Source organism: Manis javanica, chromosome 1 (genome assembly GCF_040802235.1).
Source record: "Manis javanica isolate MJ-LG chromosome 1, MJ_LKY, whole genome shotgun sequence".
Lineage (NCBI taxonomy): Eukaryota > Metazoa > Chordata > Mammalia > Pholidota > Manidae > Manis > Manis javanica.
Window position 1 is genome coordinate 49,304,643 of NC_133156.1, and position 17,506 is coordinate 49,322,148.

The window sequence follows — 17,506 nt, forward strand, 5'->3', positions numbered from 1 at the left end:
AAAGCCCAGGATGCATCGCGGCCCCTCCTCGGAGGCTCTTTCGCGTCCGGAGATCGGCTCAGAATGGGCCCAGAGAGAAGGGGGCGGGGCCTCAGTCACGCCAGCGACCAAGCGGCCAATGGTGGCTGAGATGGGCGGGCTGCGGAAGTCTAGGGCCCAGGCCTTGCTCCGCCGCCCAAAGAGAAGAGAAAGGCAATGCTTTGCAAGTACCGACATGGCTGTTCTACGTTGCAGACTTTCCCAGGAGATAGAAGGCCAAGTCATTGTGCAATGGAAAGCGCTAAATACAAGACTCTAGAGCCGCTCTTTAGACGAAGATTGGACGTATTTGTAAGTTAAACTCATTCACAAAGGAATCCTCTGGCTTAAAAGAGACATCGAATGCTGGAGTCGGAATGATGACGACAATGACAGTATCAGTAATAAGTATTGTTTATTGAACGCTTACCATGTCGCAGGCTCTGGGCGAAACACTTGTGAATTATTTGATTCAATTCAGCAAATTTGTTCTGAACTTACCTACAGTCACTATTCATTTTATTACCTCATTTTGAGAACAGGGCAGGATCTGGAAAGTTAGTTTGCAGAGTACGTGCTCTCTGCCTCCATTCGGTTACCCTCAGGGGCTTGCACAGTTGAAACTGATTGCCAGAGAAGAAAAGTAAATGCTCTAGTTCTCACAGGCACCCCTTTCCCTGTGTCTCCTAAATTCTGAGTCCTCTAGCTGGAACGGGAAGGGCTGGCATTGGGGATTTCTTGGCTTCCCCTCCACACCTGTCTCTCAGCTGACCAGGAATTCAGGATTTTTGGGTGATGGGGAACCTTACTGCTCCTTTCTTGTGGAGAGTAAGACGGGTTGTGAAAAAAGATAGGAACGGACACAAACTGCCATTTAGGGAGCCCGTACTAACAGCTGGCACTTTTGCTTTCCTTATTATTAAATCTTAATGTAAGTTTAATCCTCCCAACCACCCTTTGATATATAATGATTAAAAACTCAAACTTGAATTCATATCTTGGTCCTACAACTTTGTATTAATTTGGACAAACTGCTTCATCTCTCTGTTTCCCATTGGAAATACCAATGCCTACATTTCATGGGATTGTGCTGGGGATTAGATGAAAGAAGGCATGGAAAGTGCTCACTCATTGCCTATCATATAGACAGTGATCAGTAATTGATGACTACATTTATAATTGGTATTGTTATCCTTATTGTAAAGATGAGATGAAAGGTTAAGTATCTAGACTGTTTGCCCAAGATAATTACTTATGATTGGGCCCCATATCTAATTGGTGCTTTGTAGTTTCTTGTTATTTTGATCTGAGGTTCCACACTTGTTATTTAAAAATACATTTTTACTTATATTTCTTATGGAGATATTCTTCTGAGCTCCCAGATACATGACCTGATACCTTAGAACCCTGACAGTAGATTTAACTTTCTTTTCTCCTTTTTTTCCCTGTTGTTACTGCATCACACACAGAACCCTAGAGATCCTCGAATAGTCCTGTATTCCCACATTTTCACTGGGAGAGAGTCATGATTTCTGATCTGACATGGCTTCAAAGAGTGTTCATTGTCTAATATGATTGCTCCACTGGTTCTGTAACTCTTGAGTGTGTACCTTGTTCTCTACTGAGATACATCTTTTGGTTGTTTCCTCCCTCTTTCTGATTGCATCAGGTTGGAAGTCAAAGGGGAAGTGATACATAGGCCTTGTGATAGGCTTGCTGTGGACAAAGAGAAAGGGGAGCTAGAAATGAGAAACCAGAGGAATTTAAGTGAGTTTGGGGTACAGGCTCTTATTAGTTTCTATGGCCACAGAGATGAGTGTGCACATGGATGACTTATATTAGTTTAGCTTAAAAGTTAGGTTTACACCTGTAAACACTGAACTTTGAAGAGTGAGAATTCTAGTCTTAGAATAGCCACAGAATTTCTGTATGATCCTGGGAGAGTCTTTTCACCCCCCTGGGGTTTCATTTCATCTGTAAAATGAAATGGTAGTCTGAGATTTCTTCCATATCTGATTCTTGAGGTTCACTGATGTTTCTTTTTCAGGAGTAATATGAGATGTGCTCAACTATGTTTTTCTATGTTTTTCCTAATGTACTGAAACTGAGAGGCTATCCCATTTCAGCCTCTGAGCAGAATCTTCCTTCTGCAGCCCCTGTTGGCTATCAGCCCCAACCTGCTCCTCCAGCCCTGTCTAGTTAACTGCATTTTCTCTTTTAGCTTGGTGCATGTCCTCAAAACTCATCCTAGCAGAGTGAGTGCAAGAGCTGGGAAGAATATTTACAGGGGTGAAGATATTGTCTTCCTGTCTCAATATTGTCTTACCAAACACAATAAATCCACCCCCTCTTGCAAAGTGAAAGAGGAGACTTTACATGCCCTTGTTTTGCTCTGAGTGGTATCCATGGAGACAGGTGGTAGGTTGTACCTAATGATGATCATGAGGTCTCTTGACTTGAAGAAAACACACAAAGATACAAACACACACATCCTAGCTTCAAAGCCCAGACCAATGGATTCTGTCTCTGTTTAGGTGTAAAAAACATGCTCCAGTCAGTCCTTAAATCCACAAATTCAAACCAGGATCTCACTGTGGGAAAGAACCATTAGTATGAGTACCAGTGGTATCACCAGCATATTCATGGAAGCACAATTCCATCCGACAAATGTTAATTGAGCTTTAACTATGTTCTGGGCACTGGAGTACAAATTGGGAGGCAGAGTGATAGAAAAAGAGTGAGAAGTTAGGGAACAAGAGTAGTCTGTAATAAGTGATATGAAGGAAATAATGAGGTCAGTGTTCTGGGAGAGAGAAGGAGGACTCTATTTCAGTCTGGATGGTCAGAGAAGACTTCTCCTGGGAGGCAGCACATGAGCTGGGATCCTTGCACATTGCCAGGGAAGACAGTGATGTGACTGGGACTGAAGGTAGGTTTGCTTTAAGAAAGAGAAGCAGAGTATGAGGAGTTGTGAGCAAGGAATAAAGTGATTGGAGAAGAAGTTGGAAAGATGGGCATGCTAGACTTTGAGGAGACCAGAAGATTCTAAGCAGGGAGTGATATGATCTACGATTTTAGTGGGTGTCAGTCCTCTCCCTGCTAATGACCCACAGACAAGGGAGGAGACGCAATGAGATATTGAAGGTCTGAAAGGGCCAGGCAGGGGACTCAAGGCGTAACAGCGCAAGGGTGGTGCTGAGAGGGCACCCTTAGTATTTATTGAGCAAATACGTGTTAATAACAATAGAATTCTGTGTGGGGGACCTAATAGACAACCATTAACTAACTGGAAAACTTAACCTCGCAGTCTCCGGTCTCCTGGGGCGCGAAGTCTTACAAGGTATTGAAACAATAGCAAGGGCAATTAGGTCACAGAAACTGTTTTGTTCTTGTTCTGTTCTTGATCACTTACCAGGAAAATATCAAGTCATATATGATTATACACCTGATTTCTATACTTGATTTATATATAAATCCCACAAGTGGGCTACTGTGGCTGCTTTGTGGAGAATAGGCAGATTGGACAGGTGCCATGACTTGAAAATTTAAAGAGTGGTCACCTGAGTCTTTCCCTTGCCCTCCTGGCTCAAATGCAATCAGTCACTAAGGTAGGGGGGAATGAGGGAGCACTCTAGGAACTGTGTGGAGGCTTGACTCAGTGTGGTGGCATCAGAGATGGAGAGAAGAGCTCAGATCAAGAATTTCATTTAACAAACGCTTATTGAACTCGCAGTGTGCCAGGCACTGTTTTAGGATTAGGGGTACAGAGAACAGGACAAAGCCCCTTCCCTCCTGTTACCTATATTCCAAAGGGGACACAGACAGTAAACAAGTACACAGATGTATAATATTATTTTAGTTAGTATAAATTAGATAGGAGAATATTTAGATAGTATAATTGCTAGGAAGAAAATAAAGCAGGGTGGGAGATGAGTGGTGATGGGGCTGTGTGAGATAGTGTACTTGAGGATGAATGGGAGAGAGAAAGGGGAGCATGAAGGTTAGGCATTAGATTGGGGCTTGAGCTTTGGTGCATGGTAGTGTCATTTACCAAGAAAGGGGAGCATGGGGAATAAATAAGTGGGAAATCAAGGTTCTCCGTATGCCTCAAGAGCCATCCTTTCCTCAGATTACAAACCCAACCCATGTTTGGTGATAGAAGCCAGTTTATTGCAACAGTTGACCATTTGCATCTAGCAGCTCCCAGCTTGGGTGTCCCTGCCTTCCCCAGGACTGAGTCCTGCCAGACATTTCCTTATGGAAACAGAGAAGAGTCTCTCTGGGAGCTCTGCTCTGCCTGGTGATCTTCACTTCCTGGCACACTTTAACCTAAACAAGTCCTGATATAAACTCATCATCCTTGCCGGCTCACTCTCCTGAAGGCACTACTTCAGCTGGTAGTACCAGCGTCCACCCACTCACCTAACAGAAAGTTGGCATCATCCTGGACTCCTCTCGCCCCCTCACAGCCCACAGCCAACCAGTCACCCAGTCCTCTTGCTGTTATCCTGGTGTCCATTCCTTCCTGTCCGACCTTACTTCTCTCACCTGAGCATTAGCCTCTGCATCTCACGTTTATACTTTTAAAGGCCCATCTTGCCTCTTGATGGCTTTATCCTATCCTCCCTCCTTATTGATGCCAGAGTGGGTTTTCTTGAAAGCAAGCCAGATCATTTCCATTTTCAGGGCATAGAATCATGCCTTTCCCCCTACACCGTCTTCGGTATAAAATCCTAGCCTTTTAGCCTAGGATATAAGACCCATCATGATTGGTCACTGTGAATGTGTTTAGCTGCATCTCTTGCATCTACACATCCTTCATTATATGCTCCAAGAGGACAAAAACTGCTATAGCTGATGGAGTGCATGCTACTGCCCAATGCCGCCACCCCTTTCAAATGCGTAAAGCTTTTTGAGTTACCACTGAACACCTGTTTGTACTTTAAAGTTCAACCCGGAAATCCCCTCCTTTGGAAAGACTTCCTCTGTGCTCCTTCTAGTCTCTGTATTTGCTTCTCTTTGCCACTTATTGTGTAGTAATATAGTGATCTATTTACTCGCCTGTCTCCTTCATTACTGGATGAACTCTTTGAAGGAAGATTGTGACTTATTCCATTTGGCATCTTCAGGCTTAGTATGGGGTCTGACCCAGAATAGTGACTGACAAATAATTAAACTGGAGAGGTTTGGGTCCAAGTCCTTCAGAAGCAACATGGAAACTTGCTCTTCTAGGAACTTCCAGTACCAATAATTATTGACCACAAACACAGCTTAGTAGGGGTGAATCATTGTACTTTATGGGGGTACTACTGAAAAGATTGACCTGAGAGCCCTCATGTACTTCCTAATACCATGTTTAATCAGAGGCAACTCTAGTTATAGCTGGGCTTATTCCTGGGCCTGGGACACCTACCAAGTTTATTTATAAAGGCTTCGACTAGGTTAGAGTACTGTTCAATGGTTAGAAACTAGGTATCACAATCAGGCAGAATTAGGTTTTCATCACTAATCAGTTGTGCAACTTTGGAGTGGTAATTTTACCTCTGTCTTGGTTTCCTCATCTGTAAAATGGGGGTAAAAATGGCTCTCATGCCATTCAGCCTTTTGAAGATGAAATGACTTCCTGCATCTTTGTGCTTAACATAGCACCTGCCACATTGGAGCGAAAGGGTGGCCTTGCTGGTGATATTAGAGAGACAAAGTATTCATGCTGATACCCACGCCTGGGTTCTTGCCCTCACCAGCATGCCTGATTAGGATGCCTGTTTGACCTCCTTATAAAACATTAGTACTTTTGTTCATTGTACTCATCATGATACTATTTGTGTCACATTTAATGTGACTTCCTCCCTTAGCTCAGAAGACTCCCAGAGGACAAGGGCTTTGTCCTTTAATCCCCAACTCTTAAAATAATGCTTGCCACCTAAAAACTTCTCACTGAATATTTGAATGAGTGAGCAAACCTTTCATTTCCTATCAGCATGCTGTCTTGTCATGGTGTGTGTGTGTGTGTGTGTGTGTGTGTGTGTGTGTGTGTGTGTGTGTGTGTGTATGTAAAGGGGTTGTTTGGTAGGGTTAGAAGTGAAAGCACTGGAAGAAAGCCCATGGTGATGGAGAAAGGGGGCCAACTGTGGTTAGGGAGGCTGGCACCAGTGCATCTAGAGACTAAGAGCACGTAAGGACAGACCCCTGCCTCATTGGATTTTGAAGGCTGTCACTGCCTTAGGCTGTGAGGCCAACATGTATAAGAATAGCCTGCACTGTTCTACTTCGGAAATCAGGAATTTGACTGAGAGCTTAGCCAACTAGCCAGCAAGAATAGCTTTCTGGGGGCTTAGAGCCTCATGAAAATTCCAAAACTGGGGAGTAGTCCAAAAATAGTTTTTTTGCTGGCTTTGAAAATCAGGAATAAAAAAAAAACTCTCAATATTCTCTTCTTCTATGATATAAATTATCAGATACTTACTGTGCACAAGTCCACAGCTGAGAGGAAGAAGGAGCCAGGAATAAACCCGGTGGTTGAGATGAGGTCATTGGCTAGAGGAGAAAGAAGAGTAAGGAGTGCAGTGTGGTGGTCCGACTAGAGCCATGCTGTTCAGTGAGGCGCACAGGTGGGTGCTGCCTCCCAACTCTGATGAGCTTGCAGCAGAGGTGATATGGAGCATGCAGTTGGGTGTATATCAACTGCATCACTAAGCACACAGTTTTTAGTAGGGCCGACATTTTTTTCATAGCAGCTATGCTGGGTGAAGATAGCATTGCATTGTTTTACATTTTGGCCTAATCTGCCACTGCCTTAGGCTTGGACCAGTAACTAGTAGTTCACCGACCAGCTACTTTGAGCAGCACTTGTCTGGAGCATGGACTCTGAAATCAGTCAGGCTAGGCCCTACTGCTTAAGCAAGTCTCCTAAACTCTCTGAGCTTTGGATTCCAAATCTGGAAAATGAAGCTTCATTTATGACCAACAACAATTTTGAGCACACACTACATGCTAGGCACTGTTCCGTGAGCTGAGGATGTCATAGTGACTTTGGCTGATAGCATCTCTGCTTCAGGGGCCTACAGATTGAGCAGTGAGATAATCACAGTTTATGATAAATGCTATTAAGAAAGTCAACAAACTTTGATGTGTGTATGTAACAGATTTCATGATGAGGGAGCAGTTTACATGAGCAGTTGAAGAACCAGGCATGCCTTGTGGACGAGTGGAGTGAGGGAGAGGAGGTGGAGGGTGGGGGGAGGTGAGCGGCCTATTAGGACATAGAGAAGAGTTTGGATCCCATTCTAAAAGGAATGTGGAACCATTGGAGGGTTTAAGCCAGGTCATAAAGTTTCCTGTGCATCATGTTAAAGAGTTTGGACTTTGTTCAGAGAACAACATGGACCTACTGAAGATTTAATGACAGAGGAATGTCAGGATTAGAACCACCCTTTAGAATGTTTACTATGGTAAAGGTAACAGATTAGGCAGGACAGAAGGCAGAGAGACCAGGCTGGAGAGCACAATCAGATAGAATGAGTAGGTAAATGTAAGAATGATTGAATTAACATCACTAACTATATTGCAAGTTTCCTGATGTCTTGAGCCTTACAACCTCTTGCTTTGGATATTCCACAGTACAAACTTTTTTTAGGTCTTTGTGAAAGTCAATTTTTAATTAATGTGCAAATAGCTGAACTGACTAGAGAACATAAAATCAAACTAGATCCTCCATCCACTCTATGGAAGCCAAGTCTTTGTGCGCAATGCTGATTTTGTCAAAGGATAGAAGTCTGTCTCCTTTACCTTGTTTGCTTCTCATCTGTTTATCTTCATACCCAGTGATGCTCAAGTCTAGAAGGTGAGCCATTTTCCAACACTGAACTGGAGTGATTTCTGTCTGGAACCAAACAAATGCCTAAGCCCTGCTTGGAATGTCTATTTTCAGAGTCATCAGGCCACAGGGCCTGTTGCACAAGGCAAGCTGGCATGTGCCCAGCCTGCTGAATAGAATTCCTAGTGCTCTTCCATGAGAGAAGGCCTGTTCATCCTCAGGGGCCTTGCTAGCCAACATTAGCTCAACCAATGTCCAGGAATAATGATGAGAGATGGTTATAGAGCAACTACAATGTACCAGGCACTGGGCTAAGAGATTTGCATTTATTCTTTGATACAGAACCTCACAACAAGCTTATTCAGTAGGTGTTCTTAAGTAACTCTATTTTAAAGAGAAAGAAACTGGGAATCAGAGAGGCTAAGCAATTCATTTGATGTTGTATGACTAATTGGATGCTGACCAGGATATGAACCTAGTTCTCTTCAATTCCAAAGCCTTCTGTGATTTTAATAGTAAATTTTAATTTATTTTATATAGTAATGACTTTATAATCGCTAAAGTTATGTATGCTTTTTATCATTGTAGGGGCCAAGGGCAGGCCACCCCAAGATATGCCTCTTGAGCATGTATGTATCCCAAAAGACTCAAAGAAACTTTGACCTTTCACCCTACCAATTGCGTAAAATATTTAGATGGAGGAACTGCTCCAGGAGGAGATCCATCACCACAGATAACTACGTTATCATGTGAACTAGGAATGGTAGTCAGGAAGGAATGTGGCCAGGTCTGTTAACTTCCTCTCTGTCCCATTGTTTCTGTGTGGGTCATCAAGCATTTGTTTACTGAATATTTACTCTTTCATATTCAAGTGCATTGCCTTCCTTTCCTATTCCCTTCTTCTTAGTTCAGGAGGAAGTACTTATCTCATAGTGCCTGATTGTCTTTGGAATCTCATGTCTGTGGATTCCTAGTACCTGTGTAATTAAACTTTGTTTTACTTTCCTCCTGTTAACCTGTCATGTGTCAATTTAATTTTGTTAAAAAACAAAACTCAAGTCAATTTGAAGACCTAATTGGCTTTATTAAGCAATTCATTAATTGGGCCACATCACCTCTACCAAGCAGAGAGATGCTCTGAAGAGTTGGGCAAAATGGAAGGATTTTATAGACAAGAGGGTGGGGAAAAGTTATTAGCAATATAAAAGAAGGGGTTGTTTCAGGCAAGATCACTTCTCTCAGGGGGAAAAGCAGGGCTCTTACAGTGCAGATCACCTTATCTTCTTTTAGGGAAGATGGAGAAGACTCATGGGACAGATTATTTTATCCATGATGCTGATTAGAAAATTCCTGACTGCCTATGTTTCTGGGAGAGGTTGAAACTGTAATTGGGTTTAAGTATTAGGCCCTGATTTGGGGACTTGGCTAAGCAGAAGTGACACCTTTTTGGGCCTGTTGTCTTTCTTTTTAATAATTTTTAAACCAACTAGAACCTTGCAGGGTAGAGGAAAATTCTTCCTCCCCAACATCATACACTCAAACAATTTAAGATTATATAAAGTAACTAAAGAAAGTACTGTCTTGATTATCTATTGCTGTATAACAAATGACTCCAAAGCTTAGTGACTTTTGAAAACCAGCAAGAATTTATTTATGTTTCATGGTTCTGGGGGCCTGCCTGGGATCAGCTAGATGTGTCTCAGTGTCTCCCATGTGGGTATAGTTGGTTATCATCTGGGACTGGAATCTTCTGAAAGCTTTCTTACTCTCACATCTGGTACCTGATGCTAACTAGAGACTGAGACCTCAGTGTGTGCTGGGACGCAGACATTTGGCCCTGTGACTTGGTCTTCCTCGCAGCATGAGCGGTGGGATCCAAGAATAAGCATCCCAAGGAAGAGGAAGTAGCTGCTCATTTTTTAAGACTTGGGCCAGAAACTGGCACAGTGCCACTTTCTATTGTGCTATTTTCTGTTGATCAAGCAGCTACAGAGCCAAGATGGAAGGAAAGGAGACATAGATGCCACTCTTCCATGGTGAGAATGTCAAAGAATTTGGAGGCCAAATTTTAGAACTGCCACAGTCTACTACATCTGACCCAAATTGTGTTCCTCCTTCATGCAAAATGCAGTGGTCTAATCCCAAGACTCTTCCAGACATCTCCTGCCATCAGGTTCAGGCTTCAGTCCAGGAGCCTGTCTCTACAGCACTTCCTGGTATGGCCAGGATGCCTTGAGTGCAGTTTCTTGGTTACAGCTTTTCAAGAGTGATTCTTTTTTATCTGAGTTACCTGTGAACTAAAAAAGACAATTATCTGTCTTCCACACCCAGAATACAACGGTGGGACAGGGGTCCTCTGAAAGCTGCAATAAACATATTGCAAGCTCCCTGATGAGAGTCCAGTTCTATTCAGTGCTTCCTCACAGCTCTTCCTTCTGAGCTCTGGTTCCACTTCCTGTTTAACCTTCCTTTCCTATGAAATGTAACTTGTATCTCTCCTGAGTAGTTTTTGAGCCTGCTCTTGTCCATGAAAGTTCTGGAATCCAAAGCTCTCATTTTGTCCTATACTATCTCCTCCTTCAGTTTAAGCTGATTCTAAGAAAGTTTAAGGATTGGTTATAATTCTTCCTGGAGTTCCTTCCATTTTGAGAAGGCTACAAAGCCTTCAGTCCTTGTTAAATCCTTTCTACCTTGGGGGCCCTTTTCCGCCACTGTGGGGCAATGCTTTAGGGTCTTAGAAATCCTGTTGTTTAATTAAGAAAGGCAGGCACACCCTTAAGGTCTTTAGAAGGATTTTGTTCTGAAAGGGTTAATGAAGTACCTTCTTAAACCTTTCTGAGCTCATAACAAAAAATGCTATACCCACCCTTTCCTGGAAAGCCATTTAAAATTTGAGAATAGTTTTCCCTCTGGAGAGCTTGGGCTTAACTAGTTTTATTTTCAAACCCAGAAAACTCAAGCTCTTTTATATACTCTCTAAAATTTGCTCAAAACCCAAACAAGTTCTTTTTTAAGCTGTTCTCTCTCTTTTGCTTTTAACTACAGGTAGGTTGGCCAGATCATCATGTTCATTATGGAACATTTCCTACTTTTCCACATTTACCACACAGCAGTGTCACCAAACTTTCCACCACCCACAAGGGTTCTCTTTCCTCCAGCTTCCAGTTGCGTTTTCCTCTATTTCCCTTAAGTCACTATCAAGATGCTTAGCCTTTCACTATGTAAGTCTGGGGAAAAATCCCAGGGCAAAATACATTTGGAACCGAAATCACTCAAAGGGAGAAATAAAGTGGGAGAAACCCATTTATTTCTTACAAGCAGTTGTCCCATGTCTCTCTTGACCCAGCTGCAGAAGAGGTCCACCCAACCTCTCCAGTCCTGGTAGCCCTCTACTTGCCCATGTAATTACCTATTGATATAGAGATCAACTACTTCTCTCCAACCCTTGGCAACACCTATTGATATGGAGATGAACTAAAGCCAGGCAAGAGATTCTGGAAATACTGCAGTTTTATCCACACACTAGTATGCCCTTTAGGACCCCTCCAACTTCTGCCAGCTGTTCAAACACAGGATGATTGTGACATTGTGGTTTGTGATAAGAAACATATATTTGCTCTTCAGATATTAAAATTGGAAGCAGAATTATAATTACACCACATGCTTAAGTTTTTAGCAGCAACCCACTTTTGATACCAAAAGCTATTGTATTTACTAATTGCTATGTTATAAATTTCCCATAAGGTAGTTGCTTAAAACAAAATTTTTACTGCTCATGGTCCTCCGGCTTGATGAGGTTCTGTTAGCCAGTTCTCACTCAGGCTATCTCATGAAGTTGAAGTTGTCTGGCTGGGGCCACAGTCATCTTGAAGGTTAGCCCAGGCTACACCAATCTCCCCTTTGGGAGTGTATAATTGGGATATGGACAGACTAAGCTAGTTGTCAACCTTGAAAGTCAAACAGGCAGGAGGATTGGATTAAAGATGGTGGAATAGGAAGGCAAGGCAGAAACATCTTCCCAAAAGCACATTAAAGAAGAAAATAGAGCAAATACAACTCAACCTGAAAATGACTTGAAGACTGCAGAACAGACTACCTACACCTGAGGAAGCAGAGAAGACCACACAGAAAAGGGTAAAGTGGCAAGGCTGGGACCAAGTGGGATCCAAGCCCTCCCCCAAACCCAGCCTATAGGCAGGAGAAAGAAGAATGAAACAGGGAGGGAGTAGGAGCCCAGAAGCATTGCATACCCGGCCCTGAAGATCTGCCTTGGGATCATGGGCTCACATTACAGTGGGTTCTGGTGAGTAGTGGGGCTGGACACCAGGAACTGGTGGAACACTCTAGGAGGCTGAGACTCCAGCCAATGTGGAGGGCAGGCATGCTCCACCAGTCCTGGGACCCAAAGCAGAAGTGGCAGTTTGAAAGACTTGCCAGCAGTGGAAGGGGTACCAGAAGGATGAGGGTTGGATGGAACTTTCTCCTCAGGAGAAAAGGCTGGTGGACCAGACCTCCCTCAGCCCAACAGATTGGGAACTCTTGGGAGCCCCATATGTGCCATTCCCCTTGCTGTCAATGCAGCCCTGAGACTCCTGCCTGCACATGCTGCTGGGAGCCAACCCATTTTGTCCAGTGGCAGCATCAGACTTTGCTGCCTGGCAGAAAGAGGGAGACTCCCCCATCTTCCTTGAGTCCATTTCAACCCAGTCAGGGAGGTGCCTACAGGAGCCAACCCCAAGAACTCCTTCTGCCCTGCAGGTGTCCAAACCCTATGCTGTGTATCTGGCCAGGGCAGAGCTAAACATAAGTCCACCCAACCCGTTAACCCTACAGGCATGCTATTGCTGCAGGCCAGGCAGAGGGCAGCCCCTCCCACAGTGAGCCCAACAGAGACTCCCAAGGTGATCACAAAGGCATGGTGGAAGCAAACTGCCCATCCAGAGAAGATAGAAAGGCAGCCTTGCCCATGGCACACCAGCAGCTGGGGCCCTCACAAAATGGAACCTGGCACTAGAGAGAAAATAATCTTGAGCTTATGGGCACCACAGGATGTATTTTTCATAAAGCTATTACTCTATAGGCCAGAAAGCATAGCAGAGACATCTAATACAAAGGAAGAAACACAGAAACCCTGGCAAAATGAGTGGGCAGAGGACTATGATCCAAACAAAACTATAAGAATCCCAGAAAGAGGGCTAAATGAAATAGAGATCACCAATCTTCCTGATAAAGATTTCAGAGTAAAAGTCACAGATTTACAGAAAAGTATTCAAGATCTCAGGGAGGACTTCAACAAAGAGATAGAAAACCTGAAGAAGAGCCTCTCAGAGCTGATGAATACAGTATCTGCTATGAAACATACAATGGATGGATTTAAGAGTAGACTAGAACATGTAGAGGAGATGGTAAATGAAATGGAAATTAGGAAAACGGACCTGAGAAACAGAGAGAAAAAAGGATCTCTAGGAATGAATGTTAAGAGAGCTATGTGACCAATCCAAATGAAACAGTATTTGCATAATAGGAGTACCAGAAGGAGAAGAGAAAGATAAAAGGATAGAAAGTCTCTTTAAGGAAATAATTGTAGGAAACTTCCCCAATGTGGGGAAGGAAATAGACACTCAGGTCATGGAAGCACAGAGATCCCCTAACAAAATGTACCCCCAGGAAGACAACACCAAGACATATAATAATGAAAATGCAAAGTTCATTATCTCAAGGATAAAGAGAGAGTGTTGAAGGCAGCCAGAGAGAGAGAGTAAAAGTTACTTAAGGAAATCCTATCAGGCTATCAGCAGAATTCTCAACAGAAATTCTACAGGCAAGAAGGGAATGGCATGGTATATTTAATATACTGAAACAGAAGGACCTCCAACCAAGTACCCTGTACCTGGCATGATTATCATTTAAATTTGAAGCAGATATTAAACAATTTCCAGATAAACATAAATTGAAGGAATTCACAACAACCATTAAGCCTAGCCCTACATGGTATATTAAAGGTGCTGCTGTAGATGGAAATAACCCTAAGGCTAACAAGCTTTAACCAGTGAAAATAAACCCACAGTAAAGAAAGTAAACCAACTAATTACCAAGGAAGTAAGAAAGTAGAACAAAACAAAAGAAGCAAGATCAACTATACACAAAATCAGTCAAGGGATACACAAAAAGAGCAGATTATGACATCTAACATGAAAATGTGGAGGAGGAAGAAGGTAAAAATACTGTTAGATTGTGTTTGAAATAGAGTAATCAGGAATTTAAGATAGAATATTTTATAGTAAGGAAGCTATCCTTGAACCTTTGGTAACCACAAAACTAAAGCCAACCATAAATATACACACATGCAAAAATAAATAAAAAAAGGGAAATCCAATTACAACACCAAAGAAAACCATCAATAACAAGAAAAGAGAAGAAGAGAAGAAGAAAGGAACAGAGAGGAGCTATAAAAGACAGCCATAAAACAATTAATAAAATGGCAGTAAGTACATCGCTATTAATAATCACCTTAAATGTAAATGGAATGAATGCACCAATGAAAAGATATAGAGTGGCAGAATGGATAAGGAAACAAGGCACATCTATATGCTGCCTATAAGAGGCTCATTTCAGATGCAAAGACATACACAGACTAAAAGTGAAGGTATGGAAAAAGATATTCCATGCAAATAATAGGGGGAAAAAAAGCAGGAGTAGCAGTACTTGTATTGGACAAAATTGATTTCAAAACAAAGAAAGTAACAAGAGACAAAGAAGGATGTCACATAAAGGGATCAGTCCAACAGGAGGATATAACCATTATAAATATCTATGCACCCAACATAGGAGGACCTAAATATGTAAAACAAATACCAACAGAATTAAAGGAGGAAATAGATTGCAGCACATTCATTTTAGGAGACTTTAACACACCACTCACATCAATAGATCATCCAGACAGAAAATAAATAAGGAAACAGAGGCAATGAACAATACATTAGATCAAATGGACTTAGATATCTACAAAACACCCCACCCCAAAGCAGCAGGATACACCCTTTTCACAAGTGCATATGGAACATTCTCTAGAATAGATCACATACTAGGTCACAGGAAGAGCCTCAATAAATTTTTAAAATATTGAAATTGTATCAAGCAGCTTCTCAGACCACAATGGTATGGAACTATAAATAAAGTACACAAAAAACAAAAAGACCTACAATACATGGAAGCTAAACAACATGCTTATAAAAATTAATGGATCAATGAACAAATTAAAACAGAAATTAAGCAATACATGGAGACAAATGAAAACAAAAACACAACATCCCAAAATCTGTGGGATGCAGCAAAAGCAGTTCTGAGAGGAAAGCACATAGCAATACAGGCTTACCTCAAGAAAGAACAATCCCAAATAAACAGTGTAAACTCACAATTAAAGAAACTAGAAAAAGAACAAATGAAGCCTAAAGTCAGTGAAGAAGGGGCATAATAAAGATCAGAGCAGAAATAAATAAAATAGGGAAGAATAAAATAATAGAAAAAATATCAATGAAACCAGGAGCTGGTTCTTTGAGAAAATTAACAAAATAGATAACCCCCTAGCCAGACTTACCAAGAAAAAAAAAAGTGTGTACATACATAAACAGAATCAGAAAAGAAGAAGGAATAATCACAACTGATACCACAGAAATACAAAAAATTAGTAGAGAATACTGTGAAAAATTATATGCCAATAAATTGGACAACTTAGAAGAAATGGACAAATTCCTAGAAAAATACAACCTTCTAAGACTTACCCACGAAGAAACAGAAAATCTGAACAGACCAGTTACCAGCAATTAAATCAAATAACTCCCCCAAAACAAAACTCCATGTCCAGATTGCTTCACAGCCAAATTCTATCAGACATTTAAAGAAGAGCTGGTACCCATCCTTCTTAAGCATTCCAAAATGTAGAAGAGGAGGGAATACTTCCAGACTCATTCTATGTGGCCAGCATCACTCTAATACCAAAACCAGGCAAAGACACCACAAAAATAGAAAATTACAGACCAATATCCCTGATGAACATAGATCAAATATCCTTAACAAAATATTAGCAAACCAAGTCCAAAAATACATTAAAAAGATCATACAGCATGACCAAGTGGGAATTATTCCAGGGATGCAAGGATGGTACAGTATTTGTAAATACATCAATATCATACTTCACATTAACAAAAAGAATGATAAAAACCACATGATTACCTCAGTAGATGCTGAAAAAATAATTTGACAAACTTCAACATCCATTCATGATAAAACTCTCAACAACAAGTTAGGATGGCCAACATCCAAAAAACAAACAACAAATGCTGGTGAGGATGTGGAGAAAGGGGAACCCTCCTACACTGCTGGTGGGAATGTAAATTAGTTAAACCGTTGTGGAAAGCAGTATGGAGGTTCCTCAAAAAAGTAAAAATAGAAATACCATTTGACTGGGTAAGTACACTCCTAGGACTTTCCCAGAAGAAAACAAAATCCCTGATTTGAAAAAATATATACACACCTATGTTTATCATTGCACTATTTGCATTAGACAAGATATGGAAGCAACCTAAGTGTCCATCAATAGATGAATGGATAAAGAAGATGTGGTACATATACCCAATGGAATACTATTCAGCCATAAAAAGAAAAGAAATCCTACATTACAACAACATGGATCTAGATGATATTATGCTCAATGAAATAAGCCAGGTGGAGAATGACAAATACCATATGGTTTCACTTATTTGTGGAATATAAAAACAAAGCCAAACAGAAGAAACACAACAGCATTATACTCATAGACATTGAGAAGTGACTAGTGGTTACCAAGAGAGGGAGGGGGATAGAAGGGCACAATAATTCACAATTACAGTGTAAGTTGATCATAGGGACTGTTTGAACCACTGTGATGTACATTTGAAACATAAGATTGTATAGTAATGATACTTTTAAGAAAAAAAAGTAGAACAACTAGTTATTTTACCAGCAAGAAAGTTTCATTCAGGAACAGCAGAACAATTGCCATTTGGGACATGCAGCTATGATAAACCATAAGCAAGTCTGGAGATCAAAGATCAAAGTAGAAGAATGTTACTTTATAGAGAAAAGGAGGAAGTTGGGAGGTTATTTTTTGAATGAAAGTTCATTGCAGGAAGGCAAGTGTTCAGGTTAGTAACAGTTTCTCATTAGCTGAGTCATGGTATTTTCATATTGGCTGAATTTGCGGCTGTGGAAGAAGTAATTCTTCCTTCCTCTATCTGGTGTAATAATGTAGGCTTCTTCTTATGGGAATGCAAGGTAGGAAATTCTATAAGTCTCTTCCTGTTTACCCCTGCAATTGAGACAATTTGTAGGGTGTGAAAGTACCCCCTTCTGGCCTCCCTACTGTATTTGAAATGAGATTTCCTTTATTCAATTTCACATAGTTAAGTAAAACCAAGGTAAGAGGCAATGGGGACTTTCAGAGTCAAAACAGAGCTGAAGCTGGTATATAAACCATTTGCAAGATGGTTAAACAAAGCAAGATAACAGCTGGGAGAGAAAACCAAGGTGTACAGATGACGGGGCATTCTGATTCCTGATGGCTTTTCAAGCCCTTACATCCTGGCTGTGCTTTGCTTTTTTAATACTTCTGTGTTCTCAACATATGCTTCCATT

The 17,506-nt window shown here is 41.4% G+C and overlaps 1 long non-coding RNA gene across 1 annotated transcript in view; it reads left to right on the forward strand.

Annotated features, from left to right (window-relative positions):
- Window positions 1-37: 37 nt before the first annotated feature.
- LOC118967786 (uncharacterized) overlaps window positions 38-17,506 on the forward strand; it is a 47,710-nt gene continuing 30,241 nt past the window's right edge. Inside the window, exon 1 of the long non-coding RNA XR_005055017.2 lies at window positions 38-330. This is a non-coding gene — a long non-coding RNA (uncharacterized lncRNA). The remainder of the gene's footprint in view (window positions 331-17,506) is intronic.